The 18,393-nt window shown below is 32.4% G+C and overlaps 1 pseudogene; it reads left to right on the forward strand.

Annotated features, from left to right (window-relative positions):
* The first annotated feature begins 12,716 nt into the window (after nt 1-12,716).
* LOC143570100 (cation/H(+) antiporter 18 pseudogene) lies at nt 12,717-15,973 on the forward strand (annotated as a pseudogene).
* The last annotated feature ends 2,420 nt before the right edge of the window (nt 15,974-18,393 follow it).

The raw sequence follows: 18,393 nt of genomic DNA on the forward strand, positions 1-18,393 counted from the left end.
ATCATCAAATTTAAAAAGACAAAATGTTATTTGCTTCACTTATAGCGAATGTTGTTGAGACTGGACCGGACCGGCCGGTCTGACCGGTTCGAACGGGATTAGGTCCACCGACCGGTCCGGTTATGTGCCATTCGCTCGGCTCTCAGTGAATCGGTCGGTCCGACCGGAAAACCGGACCGGTTGAACCGGTTTTCTATGAAAATTTTTTTTTTTTTTCTAAAAACTTTTTTTCGTCTTTCCCGTCATTTTTTCCCCAAAATTGTTCTGCCGGTCCGACCGGTTAGACCGGTTGAACCGGTGACCCGGTAGCCTGTCCGGTTCGATGCCGATCTGGTTATGAAAACATTGCTTATTACATATCCACTCTTAACCTCATAAAGTTCAATAACTTAAAACAAGTTTTGGTGACCTTAATTAAAAGTTTAAACTACGGATTTATAGGATTGTATAAAAAACAAAAAATACATTAACTAATAATTAATTTATGTTTATCTTAATAAAAACATGAAAATTATTGAAATTTCAATAGAAACAAAAATATATTAATATTATAATAATCTTTATAAAAACATAAATACATAATTAATTAATAATATTAATTTATTGGTTACCTTAATTAAAACGCGTTAATTAAAAAAATATAATAAAGATATATTAAATTGGTCAAATATATTAAAGATTTTATAATGTACGTGAGCACCGAATTATTAACTGTATAACATATTTTTGTAAACTTCATATAAGTGGTCAAAAATTCGAATTTCAATTTAAATAAATATTTTTTATTATTCACTTAAGGGATTTAGTTGAAATTAACATTAAATTCATAATAACTTGATATATTTAGAAGAAACTAATAATTTTTTATTTAATGCATGAATACTGAATAATTATGAAATGAGTTTATAATTATGGATGGTATTCAAAAAATTAAAAAGGTTGAAAAAAATTAGTCAAATTAGGAATGAGAATTATGTTTAAATATGTAAATGTTATTTAAACCTATTTAATAAAAATGATCAAATTGGACTTTGACCAACAACAATATAAGATTGATTATCTTACTCTAAATAATTTAATGTCTATAGAATAATCAACTAAATTTCATTTCCGGATTATATAATAATCAATTGAATTACATAAATTGTGAAAAATAAATAAATACATGAATAGTAACAGAAATATAAATCAATATTAAACAAAAATAAGACATCTTATCAAAAATACATCAATCCATGAAATTAGCTATATCAAGTTGGGGACAAAAACCTGAAATGATAAAATTAAATATTAATATTAATATCACATAATAAATAAATTACAAACTATGGAAGATTTGAATCATGTGAAAAAAATGTAAAATTGTGTTATAATTTACAACCGGAAATTTAAATCGTGTTACCGGAAAACGAAATAGTGACGATCTCCATTGAATTTTCGATTTTGATATATAACCTAAAGAGATTATAAAAAAATAATATAATTATTATATGAATACAAACAAAAAAGGAAAACAAAAATAATTGTAATTGATATAAAACCTTACCGGAATAATATGATAAGAGTATCATATAAAGTATGAAATATCTTAGTATCAAATTAATTGCTTGTTGTCTCCATCTTCCTAGTGATGAAAAAAACAAAACAAAACATTAATTTCTGAACAATAACACTTTTAACAAAAAAACTAAAAAACAAAATGAATGATATAAACAACAAAAATATAAACCTTAGAAACAAAGAAAATCGTTTTAGCTCAATTTAGTGTGATAGTGTAAGAATTCTTGTGTGAAGGTAAGTATTTATATATAGTTCATAGTAAATGATTAAATTTTAGGAGGAATGAATAAAGAATGAATGTATTTACGAAATTAAATAAAAACATAAAATTAGGGAACTTCAGTTACATTAAATCATTGATGAAAATTAGGGAATGAGGATTAAGGGATTTTCAAAATTTGAATTACTAAAATGTAATGTTGTTAAAGTGTATTATAAATACAAAATAATTCAATTCAAATCTTTAGTTCTAGACTATATTTAAACATACGGAATTAACTTTTTAATGTGGAAAAATAAGTTACTAATTTTTTTATTTACATGAATATAACTAATCATCAATTCAATCAATTAAATAATTACCGTATATCTTGAATGATTATCAATTACCGTATATCTAATATCTAAAATTATAATCAATTATGATATATTTAAATTGTGAATCATATGGTTGAAATTTATAAAAATAGTCAACATAATATAATTAATAAGCATTTGAATAATTAAGTAACTGATATAAGTTGTGTAAAAATAACTAAGTAATTTCTTTTTTATGTATTAGCAATAACACAACTTTAATATAATTAAACAGCAATTTATAAATTGAGTTATTGATATAACATACGGTAAGTAGTAATAATAATTATAAATTAACATATATTTCAAATTAAAATCAGCCTCATTTGATTGACTATTTTTGAATTAATCAATCGGTCAAAATCAGTATTTATAGTAACCCTTAACGATGCTTAATCAAAACCTTAATCAAATGATCAAATGATATATCATAAATTATTAAAATAAAGAAATTCCGTAATTAAAGAATTTATTAATCAAATGGAAAATTTATCCCTAATTTACGGAAATTGATTACGGAAATTGATATTTCATAAATATAAAATTAGAAACAATTATAGTAAAGTTAAATTTGTAATCTCTATATATTAGGTTGTTTTATATTGAATCCAATTTATGAAATATCAATTAATTATCTCAAATAAATTAAACCTGGAAGAAAGCCTGATGATTAAACTGACCGGAGGTAACGTTGATGGTGAGCACCTTCATCGACGGTGGACTGTGAATTTGACAGATAAATGAATTGAAGGTAGTGATAGGTGGAACATGATGGAACCGTCAATGAGAATGGAGGCGTGAAAGAGGAAAATTGATTTGGGTTTCTAGTTATTTTATATTATAGTATAAAGAATAATAAAAATAACATAAATACTAAAAATCATAATTAATTGGTTAATCATTATTAAATTAAAGATTAAATTAAAGTTAAAGAGAATCATTAAAGAGAATTGATTGTATTTTATTTTAATTTAATTTTGATTAATTTTATTCAAATGAAAATTAGAGAGGTGGTAGATATAGATGGAAAGTTTAGGAAACAACCAATAGGAAGAGGGAAAGTTGAGTTAAAGCCTACTGGTTTAATAGTATATATAGATATAGATTTATAATAAAAACAAAAATAATAATAATAACCAGCATGCAAAACCATCTTGACCCATTTAATTATGAGGAAAGATACCAGTAATAATAAAAGTTAATTCCAATATTACCCTTAGATAATTAAGTCATACATTAAATTCTCCATTTAAATATAAATATGTCATTGATAATTTTAACCATTAGTTAAAGTGTTCTAGTGGTTGAGATCTCTCTTACATTTCTCGTATCTTTCACATTAAAATCACTTATATATATATATATATGTGAAAGTATTCATTTGAAACTTAATTTATATTGAGAACTATAAGAACCGCATAAATTACGTATTCACGTGCAGCCAATGCATTAATTGTTCAATGAGTTCGCAATTTATGTAACCGCCTTATGTATAACACTTAAAGCAAAATGTAAAAGTACATTATGTGAAGTTCTAAGTTCTTAGCATTCTTTTGATTCTGATTTAAACACAATCACACGTTAATTTTTGGTATCTATAATGATAGAATAATGAAGAAATTCCTATGGCAATCTGAGTCTTTATATAAGAAACTTACATGAAGTCATGAATGGATGACATCTTATACATGATATTTTTATTTCTCAGAATCCTAAAATCTTGTGTTTTAAATGTACTTGTAAAATGTATTTACTTACAATATCCATGTAATATTTGTAATAATGTGTAATCTTCTGATAAATCTTTTTAACGTTGAGAATGCGACACGTGTGTATGTGAGTTCTTTATGGGCGAGGGTATTTACGTCGATTAACTAACGTAACTGTCTGGCGTCTGCAACAACACAATGCATAATAGTATATAACAACACCATATTTGCTTCCATTTACGAACATAAGCACCAACACCAAAATGATATAACAACATCAAATTTGTCATAATACAAAAACCTTCCAAACTTGGACTAAAGTAGCACCATATAAATGTGATAACCACACCCTATATATTGTAATAACATTATCATTCTAACCTACTAAAGATACCAACACAGTGTAAGCAGGTATGACAACACCAAACGATATCAATATTAAGGCTCCTTTAAGGGGACAAAAGTGATTGTTTTTATGGTAAAATTTCTAGAATTAAATACGTAACAATCAACAAAAATTCATCTTCACCCTTGCGACCTTAAGTAACTTCTACTTAATTACAAAATTGTCATTAAGGTTAATATTATTTTGTTTTTCATATTGGGGCACTCTCTTTCTTCCTCTGGTTATCTTTATATACACACATACAGGGTAGGGTATTATAAGAATACATAGATTTTTAAGAAGCCTAGGAATAGATCTAGTCATTTGGATCAAAGTAATTGATGGTTTGGATCTATAATGTATTGAAAATCGTATAGTGTCTTATTTATATGGTATAGTGTCATATTTACATGGTGTTCTTTATTCAAAGTCTTCCTACACTTCCTAAAAAACTATGATTTCTTATTTAAACTATTTTCTATGGGCGCATTACTTTGAAAATTAATTTATGTCGAGAACGTCAAGAACTCCATAAATCACATGTAGCTAATACATTAATGATTCAACAAGATAGCGGGGTGGACGTTTATGTAACCGCCTTCTAATAAACACTTAAAACGAAATGTAAAAGTTCATTATGCGATCTTCGTAGTTCTTAACATTCTTTTGATTCTCATCTGAACACACCCCCCCCCCCCCACCCACACACACACATATATAGTCACATCCCAACCTACGGCGGAAATGCCGGGGCGCGAACTGATTGTCACAGCTCTCAAGGTACTATCATGCAATATTTAAACGACAATATCTATTAATTTAATTCAATTTTCAAATAAATCAAATACAAAATACAACTCATTAAACAAACAATAAACACAAATTTAATTCTTGATTTTATCTTTTCTAAAATAATTCTTCACTAAATCTTCACAAAGTCTTGCAACTAATTCAAGCGATAGCATGCAAATGCGTATAAAATAGAATTTTGTCAACAACACATGTTGAGTGAGCAACACACCATTTTAGTTGTACATATAGTATATATATTAAAATACGTAGCTGCAACAAGTCATATGAGAATAACAAATTAACCAAATGAGCAAGTATAACTGAGATGTCGAGAAGCACAAAGGCTAACGACTGGCATATGATCATACTAGACTGATATTATGTTGGACCTCTCCGAATGCGGAAGCATATAAAGCAAATAAGCACATAAATAAGTAAGGTATAAGTTGTTAACACATAGGACAATAGTTGCAGTTTTGAGTATAAGTATATATGACAAAAATATTTACGCATATATCCTCAAAACGTGAGAAAACGAGTAAAAAGGGGAATGTGGTACTCACCTCGATAGACGAACAATAGTGAAAAGAGAAGTATTAGGAATGATGATTCGCGGAAATCACGTGTTGACGATATAGCCTAAGAAGGAAAAGAGAATATAGATACGCTAAGTTAATGAACGAGATCTATTAAGAAATCTCGATAATTATAATTATTATTAAGTCACTATTATACCCTTTTTAATCATAGTTAATATAATTATATATAAAGATATATTATATGTAAAATTATTAGTTTATTATATTATATTTAAAGTATATTATAATATTTTATATAAAAGTAAAATACATCTTTTAAAAATATTATTAGTTCGTATATTTATAAGTAAAGTTTACTTGTTATATATATAATTATATATATATATATATATATATATTAAATAATAAATATTAGTTTTCGTGTTATTATATATACGCATATACACATATATGTTTACATATACATACATACAGGAACGAAAGACGTGAGAAAACAAGTGACATTATTTAACATATATATATATATATATACACACACATAGGGGTGAGATCTAGAGAGAACTCCTCTTAAAGAGAGAACTAGAGAACTAGTAAAGAATTATTTTTAACTATTTAAAAAAAATTATTTTGTGATTTTTTTTCTTTCCTCATTCTAATAAGATGATATTGACCCTAAAAAAACAACAACTTGTCGGTGTAGTATTATAGTGCATATGTGCACTAATGCATATTGCATATATACAATAGTGTTTTATTGCATATAATACAACACAATTGCATTATCCAATACACACTATTGAATATATGCAAATACGACACTAATAATTGTATGCAAAACACATTATCGCATATATGTAATACAACACTAATGCACATATGCAGTATATCGATTTTTTTTAATTTTTGTATATAATATAACACTATTGCAAATAAACAATACAAACAACTATATATATGTTAGTCAACACTATTTCAAATATCAAAATGCACACTATTGCACATATGCATTATAAAAAAAAGTCGGTGTATTGTATATATGCATTACTCGTTAATTTTTTTTATTTTTTTTTTGTGGTGAAGAATAACAACATATAAGAAGGATGGAAAAAAAATTTAAAATATTTTTAATTATATTAAAAATACTTCATTATTAGTTTTTTAGTTCTCTCCATAAAATAGAGTTCTCTCATGATCCTCTCCATATATACATATATGTATATTTATATACACATATACATATACACATAGACGGACCTTTAATAAAGATGCGGGGAAAACATAAGTATCATTACCAGGTTTTACAATTTATTTACTGTTTATTATAAATGAAAATAACCTAAAATACTTGAATTATCAAAAATATCAAAATATGAGGTGGCAGGGTCTAGAACCCGCGAACCCCCCCCCCCCCAACTCATGTGTTTATCCAGCTGACTGCCAAGCGACGTGCAATGAGGCACAACTCCGATTAATTATAAACATATACATATACAATAATAGTTGGTTATGAACCCTAACAACATCAATCGATGAATCCGATTGATGTTGTTGTAATTACTGTTAGGGCTTATGATTAGGTAAGAAAAACGAGTTCACTGAATATAAATATTACCCATAACGATGATGATTGAGGGTGTATTGAGCACAAACAGGGTCGGCCGAAATTTGCGATGAACGGCTAATCAAACGCGTAAGAGAATCCAATTAATTATAGGGGTTTTGTTTTCGATGGATAGGTGATGCTAACTGTGGGTGTATTTGATTTTATAACATCGTTTGATATGTATATTAAGCTAGGGTTAGGGTCGGCTAGTTATATAAAGAAAAACGAATCTGTTTGTTGTAATTAACATAATTAACACGTTGTTAGGTCGAAAAAGGAAGATTAACAATACAAATGATTTGATTTCCATATTGTTTCCGAGAATTGAGGATCAAGAAAACCCAATTGGATCGGGTTATGAATTAGGGTTTGGATTTGGGAATTGAATATGGGTTATCCAGATTATGAAAACGGGTTATAACAAAATTTCAGTTTAGTCCCTTGGGGTTTAAGGTGGAAACAAAACTGGGTAAGAGTTTAAGTTTGGGTTAAATTTGCATATAAATCAAAGTAGTTATACTGATATTAATTAAATATGATAAAGAATATTAATAAAATAATATTAACTTGAATAACGCGATACGTTTATCGATAAAATTTCCCGAACGTAAAACGAGTCGGGTCAATAAATAAAAATATTATTTTGGAAAACCGAGTTGTTACAATATACATATATATATATATGTGTGTGCGTGTATGTGTGTGCGCGCGTGTGTAAAACTGCTAACTCACACACCTGATTTACTTTGAATTCGCATATGTGTTCATCATGCTACTAGAAGCCTAAATCTAGTGAGGAGCACCACTATTATTTACACAATTTGATTATTGTTTTAATTTTTATAGAATAAACATTTATGTTATGTGCAAAAATATGGAAACCTAGTTTGAGACCCGTGTACATGGTTAATTAATTAAAACTAAGTATTTAACAAATAAATAGAATCCAAATTTAACAATATACTCATCATACGTGATTAATACAAAGTTATTGTACATTTACAACAATTTAAATATAAACAATTATATAGTTAATTGATATTATTTGTTGTTGTATTCTTTTGAGACTGCATAGTTTTTTTTTAAATGAACCCTGGTAATTAAAAAAACATAACATATAAAAATTATTATTAATTAATTATTCTAAACATAAAGATGACATAATACAATTGGAGACTGCATTTCGAAGAGGTAGAGTCATTTTTATCTTTTTTAGTATCCAACAATAATATCCTCAATTTACGGTTCTCTCGGTAAACATAAACATCAACTTGAATACCTAAGGTATGGAAATATTACAAAATAAAAAACTATTATAAAATTTTAAGAATATGTATTGAATAATGATCGATGTCGAAAGGTCAATCAAAAATATTTGTAAAATTGTCTTTACTAGCAAGGGCAAGTGGTGTCGAATACACAGGGAATCAGTGGAAAGTGCTTGTTCAATATAACGTTTTTACTTAATTATAATATGGTGGACAAACGATGTCAAGCGGTTTAAAAGTGATTTGTAAAACAATAATATGAAAATAACCAATCTCCAGGTTTCGGGTTTTGAAGCAAGTTGGACAATTAATAAAACTTATTTGGAAAAATCTTCGTTTAGATAGGTAAACCAAAAGACTTAATATTTGGCTATGCTAAATGTCATAACTTAATCCAAATAAGGATCTATTTGATTATTAGTTTTAGGTTTTGATGCACAAAATCAATTCTATGGTTAATGATGAACGGGTCAATGACGAAAAGAACTTGATCCTAATTGTTGATGACCTCAAATCAATTAACTGATAAAAGATTAAGCATTCAAATACTAGAAAGTGTATAGGCACACAAACAAGTATAAAGATCTAATCAACCGAATGATTAACCAAATCCAAATCCATAGTTAAGGTTTAGACTACCAAAAGTCCAAAGTAAAATTCAACCCTACGCCCGAAGATGGTTATGAGGTCTTTAGATTTGCATCTTGATCTTGAATCTCTTGATTATAATGTTGAAAGATGATTGCATGAATGATTATGGTGATTAGGATATGATATGATGGTGAAAAGTAGCCTCCCAAAACACCCCCATGTGGTAGAGAATGAAAGATATTCGACGTTAGGGTTTTTTTTTTTGCCTTTAAATAAGGAAGAAAAACAACCCAAAACAAGAAACCCGCCAGACCTAGTTGTAGCCTACGGCCATGCCACCGTAGCTTTCGGCTGGTCCGTAGGCTACGACCCTCAAGTTCTGCCATACGAAACTCATTTGGATGTAGGACGACCAGAACCCCATAGCCTACGGCTGCTGCAATGTCAAATTTCCCAATTTCCATTTTCTTCAACTTTCGATCGTCCGGTTAAGCTCCTGATCACTCATCTTCTTATAATCTCGATTTCTCCATCCTTAAACATTCCAAATGAACTCCGTTAAACTCTGCACACCTGTAAACATAAAACACTCAAAGTACTCGAGTTCGATGCATTTAAACTATTAAAACACATGAGATTACACACTATAAACATATTTTCATCCACACATCAAATAAACATGTGGAAATTGAAGGTTTTTAAAAATCCATTATATTGTACTCAATATACAAAATATATAAAAACTAAAGTTAAAAAAAAAGTTAATGTAATGTAAAAGTTACAATACTAAATTTAGCAAAATTAACTGCATAATTTTAAACAAGTTACCATTTAATAGAAACTAGTAAACAGCCCCGCGCTTCGCTGCGGATTTTACGTATGTAGTGTATAATTAATTAAATAAACATATGCATATATATACATACCTAACTCCATGAACACGTGATGTGGCGCGCCATTAGTTGTATACATTAGAATAATACAAAGTCGTGCATTGCATAATGTCAAATATAGAAAATAAGAATATTAATCCATAATACATAGGCCTTTAAAATTAACATTTATTCTACGTCTTCAAAAACTTCATCCTCTAATGACTTCAGAATTCCCAAATGAACTCAATTTGATTTAATCAATATTAGAAAATAAAACTCAGAATTTCAACATGCCCATTAACCATAAAGAACTATACTGAAAATATTGACTCCCCTTATAAGTTGTAACTATCGATCTCATAAAAAACAAATATAAATATGAAGGCACAACCTACAAATTAATCTGCGGTTAAAGGTACAATTTTATCTGCCAGATACAATCACAAACTGATACAAATAATGAATGCAGATGGATACATGTATCATACGCATAATATACTGTAATTTCTTGGTAGTGTTATGTGACTATGATACATCCTTCCCAAGATAACTACCACTTCCCATCAACATAATTAAATTATTAAAAGTAGGTAACGTGGATGAATGAGAACCATAAAACTATGAATAGTAATTTTTGTGTGTAAACTAACACTTACCTTTTAATATATATATAATAACATAAATTGTTAGTTTAGTAAATAATGAATTAATGAATTAATTCATTTATAATTATTAAATTTATAACTCTCATTAATAGTAAAGTATTAAAATTATATAATATTCAAAGATTGACAAATAAATAATATTAATAAATTACCATATTTAAATTATAGAATTACCATATTTAAATATCTGTGAAGATTAACATGGAAGTGATACATCAACAAAAATGATAGTCTTTTATTAGGACTATAAATATTCTATTGAAACATAAAAAATTAACCCACAAACAACATATGATTATCGTAATAGAAGGTTGTTCGATACATTATGGTTCGTACGTAACTAAAGTATATATGTGCAGTAACTTTAGTTATATCTATCACACATAGTAATGGCAACGAGTCAGGGCGAGCCGGACCCTACACTACTCAAGCTCCATTAGACTTTTCTAAAGCTCGAGCTCAAGCTCGGCTCATATAAAGAAATTGTAGCTCGACCTTATTTTAGAAAAAAATTTAAATGAGTCAAAGCTTGGCTCGAGCCCAGATGTATATTAGTTAATACAAAGAAGTCCAAAAAGTGTTGAGTCAAACATAAAGACACACACGGCTCGTTAAAGCTCGATGATCCTAAAATAATAAAATATATTCCTACTCAAGCTCGAGCTCGGGCATGATAATTACACAAACTTTATTTTAGGCTCGAGGTAAGCTCACAAAGCCTGCTCATTTTCACCCATGATCACACATGTTTAAAAAAAACACATAATCCATTGTTTAATTAGATGACCAACATATTTTCATCATGTATCTTGGTTAACCCAACATTTGTATTTTGTAAATCTATTTATTTAGTATAAATATAAATAGAATGAATATAAAGTGTAGAGATGGATCAGATGTAACTATAAATACGGAAAACTCGACGCCTATTTTTTCTAAAATAAAAACACGAAAGAAACAAAACAGGGCTCTTCTTAGCTTCTTTCTTTCTTTCTTTCTTTCTTTCTTTCTTTGTGTCATGTCATTTCACTCTCAATATCTAAACATTTGAAACACAAATGATCACATCAAACAACGATTAATCGCTATATGGAATAAATATATAAACACCCTTAGAATTCTTTCTTCATCTTTGTCGATTTCAGGTATTAATTTCATGAGTCTCTGTTTCTTGATTTCATGTGTACATTTTTAAGATTGCTTGATTCATGCATCTGCATGAAATAAATCGAGTGTTATTAAATCAAGATTGGATTTTTATTTATTGTTCTTGATTTCATGTTTATTGTGTGGAAACAATGGATGAGTTTAACGTGTAATTTAGCAACCATTATGGGTAGGGGTATTATGGTAATTTCACAACGAGAACTCTATAAGATGCACAATATAGAGACACGTGTCTTTTTGACTTTTGACTTTGAACACATATATTATTTTCCTGAATTATTTATTTTCATATATTTAAAAAGCTATATTTGTATGTTTGTGGCCCCTATTTGTAACACTATTTCTCTTTGGGCACGCTTACTTCATTATTCATATAAATAATTTACCATCATAACCTAATTACTAGTGTTAGCCGAGTTTATTATTAGTTGCAATCAATGTTGTAAAAGTACAAGTACTCCTCGAGTAACGCTACAAGGTATGGCGTCAAGACGACTTTCTTTAACTGCGCATAGTTATTAAGAATCGATAAAAAGGTGCTCAACCTCTGCCATAATCATATCTAGTTAGTCAACTTGGGGCGATTTTGACTTTAATAAAAAATAAAACATAATTCGTATATCTATAACCTTAAAAACCAATATCGGTTTTTTAACTAATTATTAGCCATTTTAAGAATAATTTAATAATTAAAGACGTATTTCTCTTATTTTTATTAATATTCACCTATTTTGTTATAAATATTAGTATAAACATTAATTTTCTTTGCGAATACTATGCGAGTACACCGAACTCCTCAGTTGTCCGCCTAGGGTCTACCTAGCGACTTTTTTATAGTTATTATTATTTCATTTATTGTTTGTCTTTAAGTTAGCTTACTCTTTATGTTTGTTTGGGATTTGAAACTTGAAGTTTGATAAAGTTTGAAACTTTTGTTGATGATCAGGTTGGTGTGACTTAAAGGTGTTGTTTTTAGGCAGTGCAAAATGGCCACCAATGCAACATGTGAACCCCCAATGAAGGCAACATCATAAGGGGTGTTCCAAGGAAACAATCCACTTGATTATGCACTCCCTCTTGTAATTGTGCAAATATGTTTGGTTCTCGTGCTCACTCGACTTCTCGCTTACCTTTTGAGACCGTTACGACAGCCTCGAGTCATTGCTGAAATCATTGTATGTTTCAGTCTTGTTTTATACCAGCTTTTGCTGTTTATGCAACTGTTTTACTGAGTTTGTGCAATATTATAGGCTTTCTGTCGAACCATTGGTTGTGAACTTATGATATGCTTTTAATCAAGATATTTGTACAAGAGTGTTTAAAAAAATGAAGTTTCATTGTGTTTTGGTAGTGTGTTCATAAACCGGTAAAACCAACCGTGCCATTCAGATTGAAGCAAATGGCCGGTTTGGCTGGTTTGATATTAATGCAGTTCGGTTTTGACTTTTTATCAGTCTGGCTACTGGTTTGGAATAGCTAAACAACTGTTTAGCTATTCTTATTTTGTTTTTGTTTCGTTTTTAGAATATGCGATAATGTATATACGTATTATCTTCTTAAACCATCTTATTTTTAAATTTTGTTTATAGAAACAAACGATTTTGGGAAAAAAAAATAGATCAGACCGTCAAACTGCTAAAAGCAGTCGTTTTTGTTTGGCGTTTTCTGAAACCGTAGTTAGTGTTTGACTCAGAATTTTTGTCAAAACTGGCAGATGGTTTGTTAAAAGATTCAGATGATTAGTGTTAGTAATTTTTATCACATTTATTTTTAAAAAATTATATATTATAAAAAAGAAAAGAACAGGCCAAGCGGATTTAACAGGTACCAGAAAGTAGCCCAAATTAAAGATTGATGCCATTTTTAGTTTTTCACCCTTTACTCAGCCCATACTATGCTTATGTTAATAATTATAAATTTTTTTTCAGGGTGGAGTTTTACTAGGCCCGTCAGCTCTGGGCCGCAACACAGACTACCTTCAAACAATATTCCCTAAAAAGAGCCTACCGGTATTGGACACTTTAGCCAACCTTGGGCTTCTATTCTTCCTCTTCCTGGTGGGCCTGGAGCTCGATTTAAACTCGCTTAGACGGACCGGAAAGAAAGCCCTGTGCATAGCCGTAGCCGGGATCTCGCTTCCATTCATCTTAGGAATATGTGTTTCTTTTGTCCTTCGGCACACCATCTCCGAAGGAGTCAATGCAGGCCCGTTTATCGTTTTCATGGGTGTCGCGATGTCCATCACTGCATTCCCTGTTCTAGCCCGTATCCTAGCTGAACTCAAGCTTTTAACCACGGATGTAGGCAAAATGGCCATGTCAGCAGCTGCTGTAAATGACGTGGCAGCTTGGATCCTACTTGCACTAGCCGTTGCACTCTCGGGCAGTGGGCGGTCCCCGTTTGTGGCCCTTTGGGTTTTTATGTGCGGTTCGGCTTTCATCATGTTATGCTCGTTTATCATCCCGCCAATTTTCAACTGGATGTCCCGAAGGTGCCCGGAAGGTGAGCCCGTTGACGAGGGTTATGTTTGTGCCACTTTGGGGGTTGTTTTGGCAGCGGGTTTTGTGACCGATACTATCGGGATACACGCACTTTTTGGGGCTTTTGTGGTGGGTGTTCTTATCCCAAAAGAAGGCCCGTTTGCAGGGGCGTTAGTGGAGAAAGTTGAGGATCTGGTTTCGGGCCTGTTTCTACCGCTTTACTTTGTGTCGAGTGGTTTGAAAACGAATGTAGCTACGATTCAAGGAGCTGAATCTTGGTGTTTGCTGGTGTTGGTCATATGTGCAGCTTGTTTTGGGAAGATTGTGGGCACAGTTGCGGTTTCGTTGTGGTGTAAAGTTCCTTTCACTGAGGCTCTTGCTCTCGGGCTTTTGATGAACACGAAAGGCTTGGTTGAACTCATTGTTCTCAATATCGGGAAAGACCGAGGAGTATGTAATATCTTTTACATTTTATTGCATTTACGGGCCTATGATCGTTATAGGGTTGGCAATCATTCTTTCTTATAATATGTCTTTGGTTTTGGATGCAGGTGCTAAATGATCAAACTTTTGCCATATTGGTTCTAATGGCTCTTGTCACCACATTCATCACAACACCTTCAGTGGTAGCAGTATACAAGCCCGCGAAAAGGCCCACAAAATCCGAATACAAAAACCGAACGATTTACAAGAAGGGCTTTGCAATGAGACAGTTCCGAATGTTCTCCACATTCCATGGAATCCGAAACCTGCCTGCAATGATTAATCTAATCGAAGCCTCACGAGGGGCCCGAAAGAAGGAGACACTCACGGTCCACGCAATGCATTTAATGGAACTCAGCGAGCGGTCTTCAGCTATACTCATGGTTCACAAGGCTAGGCGAAACGGGTCACCATTTTGGAAGAAAGATCCCCATGCTGGTTCGGACCAGATCGTGGTGGCTTTCGAGGCGTTCCAACAGTTAAGTAAAGTCACAATCCGGCCCACGACCGCCATTTCGCCTGTAGCGAGTATGCATGAAGATATATGTATCGAGGCCGAGATGAAGAAGGCTACCATGATTATACTTTTATTTCATAAGCACCTGAGGGTAGATGGTCATCTCGAGACAACCCGGGCCGAATACAGGCTCGTTAACCGAAAGGTTTTGGAGCATGCACCGTGTTCGGTTAGTATATTAGTGGACCGCGGGTTTGGTGGGAGTTCACATGTTGCCGCGAGTAATGTTGACTCGCTTATCACGGTTTTGTTCTTTGGTGGTCGGGATGACCACGAGGCGTTAGCTTACGGGGCCCGTATGGCTGAGCACCCGGGGATCAGCCTGGTCATGGTCCGGATCATTCTTGACCGAAAAGCAGCCAAATCTGGCTCGGTGAGTGTTGAGATAGACGATCAAGAGCCTAAGGACGACGACGTGATTGCTGAATACAAGAACAAGCTATTGAAAAACACCTCACACAAATATGTGGAGAGAACGGTTAAGAACGGGCCCGAGACGATTGAGGTGATTCGTGAAAACACTCGCTGCAACCTGGTTTTAGTCGGGCGAATGCCCGAAGGTGACCTGGCGACGTCTATGAGGAAACAAAGTGAATGCCCGGAAATGGGACCTATCGGGAACTTGCTAATCTCGCCCGAGTTCCACATCACTGCGTCAGTGTTGGTGGTCCAGCAGTACCAACCGCAGCTTTCAGTGCATTCTCTGGCTTCTTTAAAAGAGGAAGGATTTAGTGCTGACCCGTGGGAATACGAGTCGTATTAACTCTTTTGGTTGTTGTATCAGGATAGGTCCGATCTAGTCAGATCTTTTGTGGATTGGACTAGATCGGACCAGTTTGGGACTAGGTTTAATAAACACAAATAAACTCAGGACGAATTTGTAACACGTTACATATGTCGGGCTTTGTCGGGATGACGTGACGTTGTATTTTCTTTTTTTTCTTGAAATTTCAAAGCAGTGTAATTACGAGCGGAAATGTGTATATTGTTATGTCGCAGCTTTACACCGTGAATAAGCAAGCAAGGGATCGATAAAACATTAAAACATGATATATATATCCATGCAATTTTCCTATACTAATAAAAATAGCACGTAGCGGACTGTTATGCTTTTAGATAGCAGTTCGCTACGACGCTACCCAAAAACTATGCATAATTGTATATTAGACCATAATATTTTAACTTTGGCATAATTACCAATGGGTTCCTCAACTTTAAAAGCTGGTAAATTTGTTTTGAAATTTTCACTGTAATTAATATTTATCTTTTTTAATTTCTTGTGGGAACAATTAGTGTTTTATTTCCATGAGGTTATCTACAATGGCAAAAATGATGCTATTTGGAAATATAGTAGTTTGATGATGAGATGTCGCTTTAGACAATAATTTTCATTTAACTCTGGTCGGCCAGGCTCAAGGATGTATGTCTGTGACACAAAAAACACATTCACCACGTGGCTAGGGTTTTCGCTTGCATTGATTAATAGAGCACAACATGAAGGAACCATAAATTTCATTGAGGTTGATCCGACTTCGCTTAAAACCAGCTAAGATGTATCCGTGGTTGGTGGGACTGGAGACTTTTTCATGCACCATGGGATCACGACGATTATGACTGATTCTTACGAAGGGGACGTATATTTTAGGCTTCATGTCGATATTAAGTTTTATGAATGTTGGCGATCAACTCCTCGATCATGAGTCTCTTAGTAGGCTAGATATGCTTGGTGTGGAACTTGTTTTAAGTATTGAGATGCAAAATAAAACACTTTTTATGAAGTTACACAACTGCATACGAATTCTAAGATTGCTATCTCGAATATATACCACTGTTTGCCATTTTCTAAAACCATAGTTCTTAGTTTGGCTTAGATTTTTTGTCAAAACAGGCCGAACTGATTGTGAACACTGAACACCCCAAACGCGATATGTTGTTCCAACTAGACACCTTGAATTGCTAAAAGGTAGTTACATTTTGAAAACAATTTCTAGTTATAATTGGTCGAACGTCTTTTGTTAAAAGATTTAGATTATTATTATTGTAAGAGTTAATTGCCCGTTTGCCCCCTGTGGTTTGTCAAACTAGCACGTTTGCCCCCAGTGGTTCCGAAATAGCACCATTGCCCCCTGAGGTTGTTTTTTTAGTACCCGGGTGCCCCCAAACATGAACGTCCGTTAGTTTTCACCGTTTGGTGTCAGAAAGTTTAGGGTATTTTCGTCTTTTCACCGTTTATTATTATTATTATTATTATTATTATTATTATTATTATTATCCCTGCAACACTCTCCAGTGAACCAAACAATATCAATTAACATGAAATGAATCAAGGAGCATAGATATAGATGTATGCACCTTGAGTCTATTTATTTGCAATAGCGATCGGCCTTCTTCTTAACCCGGTCATCAAGCGCAGTTTCAACGGACTTCACTTTGGCTTTGGGATCATACCCGAACTTCTTAGCCTCCACAGGAAACAAGTCATCGTACTTCATTTTCTTCGCAGCGTCAATCGTGTAAATATCAGCAGCGTCTCCTCCAACGGCGGAGGAACCTTCTTCTGCCGCAGCAGTGGCGGCGTCTCCGGTGAGGATTTCTTCGGCGTTTGGATAACCAGATGATGATTTGTTGTTGTGTTTTTTCTTCTTTTTTTTTGTCGATGGGTTTGGATCGGGTGGGTATGGCTCCGCCTTTGATGTGAATTGGGTTTTGCAATTTGGGATGTGGATTAGGGTTTGGTGAATTGAGTTCCATGGCTGGTGGTTTGAATTGATGATGCAGCAGGTTACCATTTGGGGGTTTGGTTCATGGAGAGTGTTGCAGGGATAATAATAATAATAATAATAATAATAATAATAATAATAAACGGTGAAAAGACGAAAATACCCTAAACTTTCTGACACCAAACGGTGAAAACTAACGGACGTTCATGTTTGGGGGCACCCGGGTACTAAAAAAACAACCTCAGGGGGCAATGGTGCTATTTCGGAACCACTGGGGGCAAACGTGCTAGTTTGACAAACCACAGGGGGCAAACGGGCAATTAACTCTTATTGTAATAATATTTTTTCATCACAATTTATGTTTAAATTATTTATAAAAAAAAAAAGAAAAAAAAGAACGAGCCAAGCCCATTATGAGTGGGTACCAGGCACAATGTATTACTTTAAGCCCCTGTAGTTACTT

The sequence above is a fragment of the Bidens hawaiensis genome, unplaced genomic scaffold (assembly GCF_021521415.1).
Source record: "Bidens hawaiensis isolate Kalapana, Puna unplaced genomic scaffold, B.hawaiensis_p1.1 tig00024821_1, whole genome shotgun sequence".
NCBI classification, from domain to species: Eukaryota; Viridiplantae; Streptophyta; class Magnoliopsida; order Asterales; family Asteraceae; genus Bidens; species Bidens hawaiensis.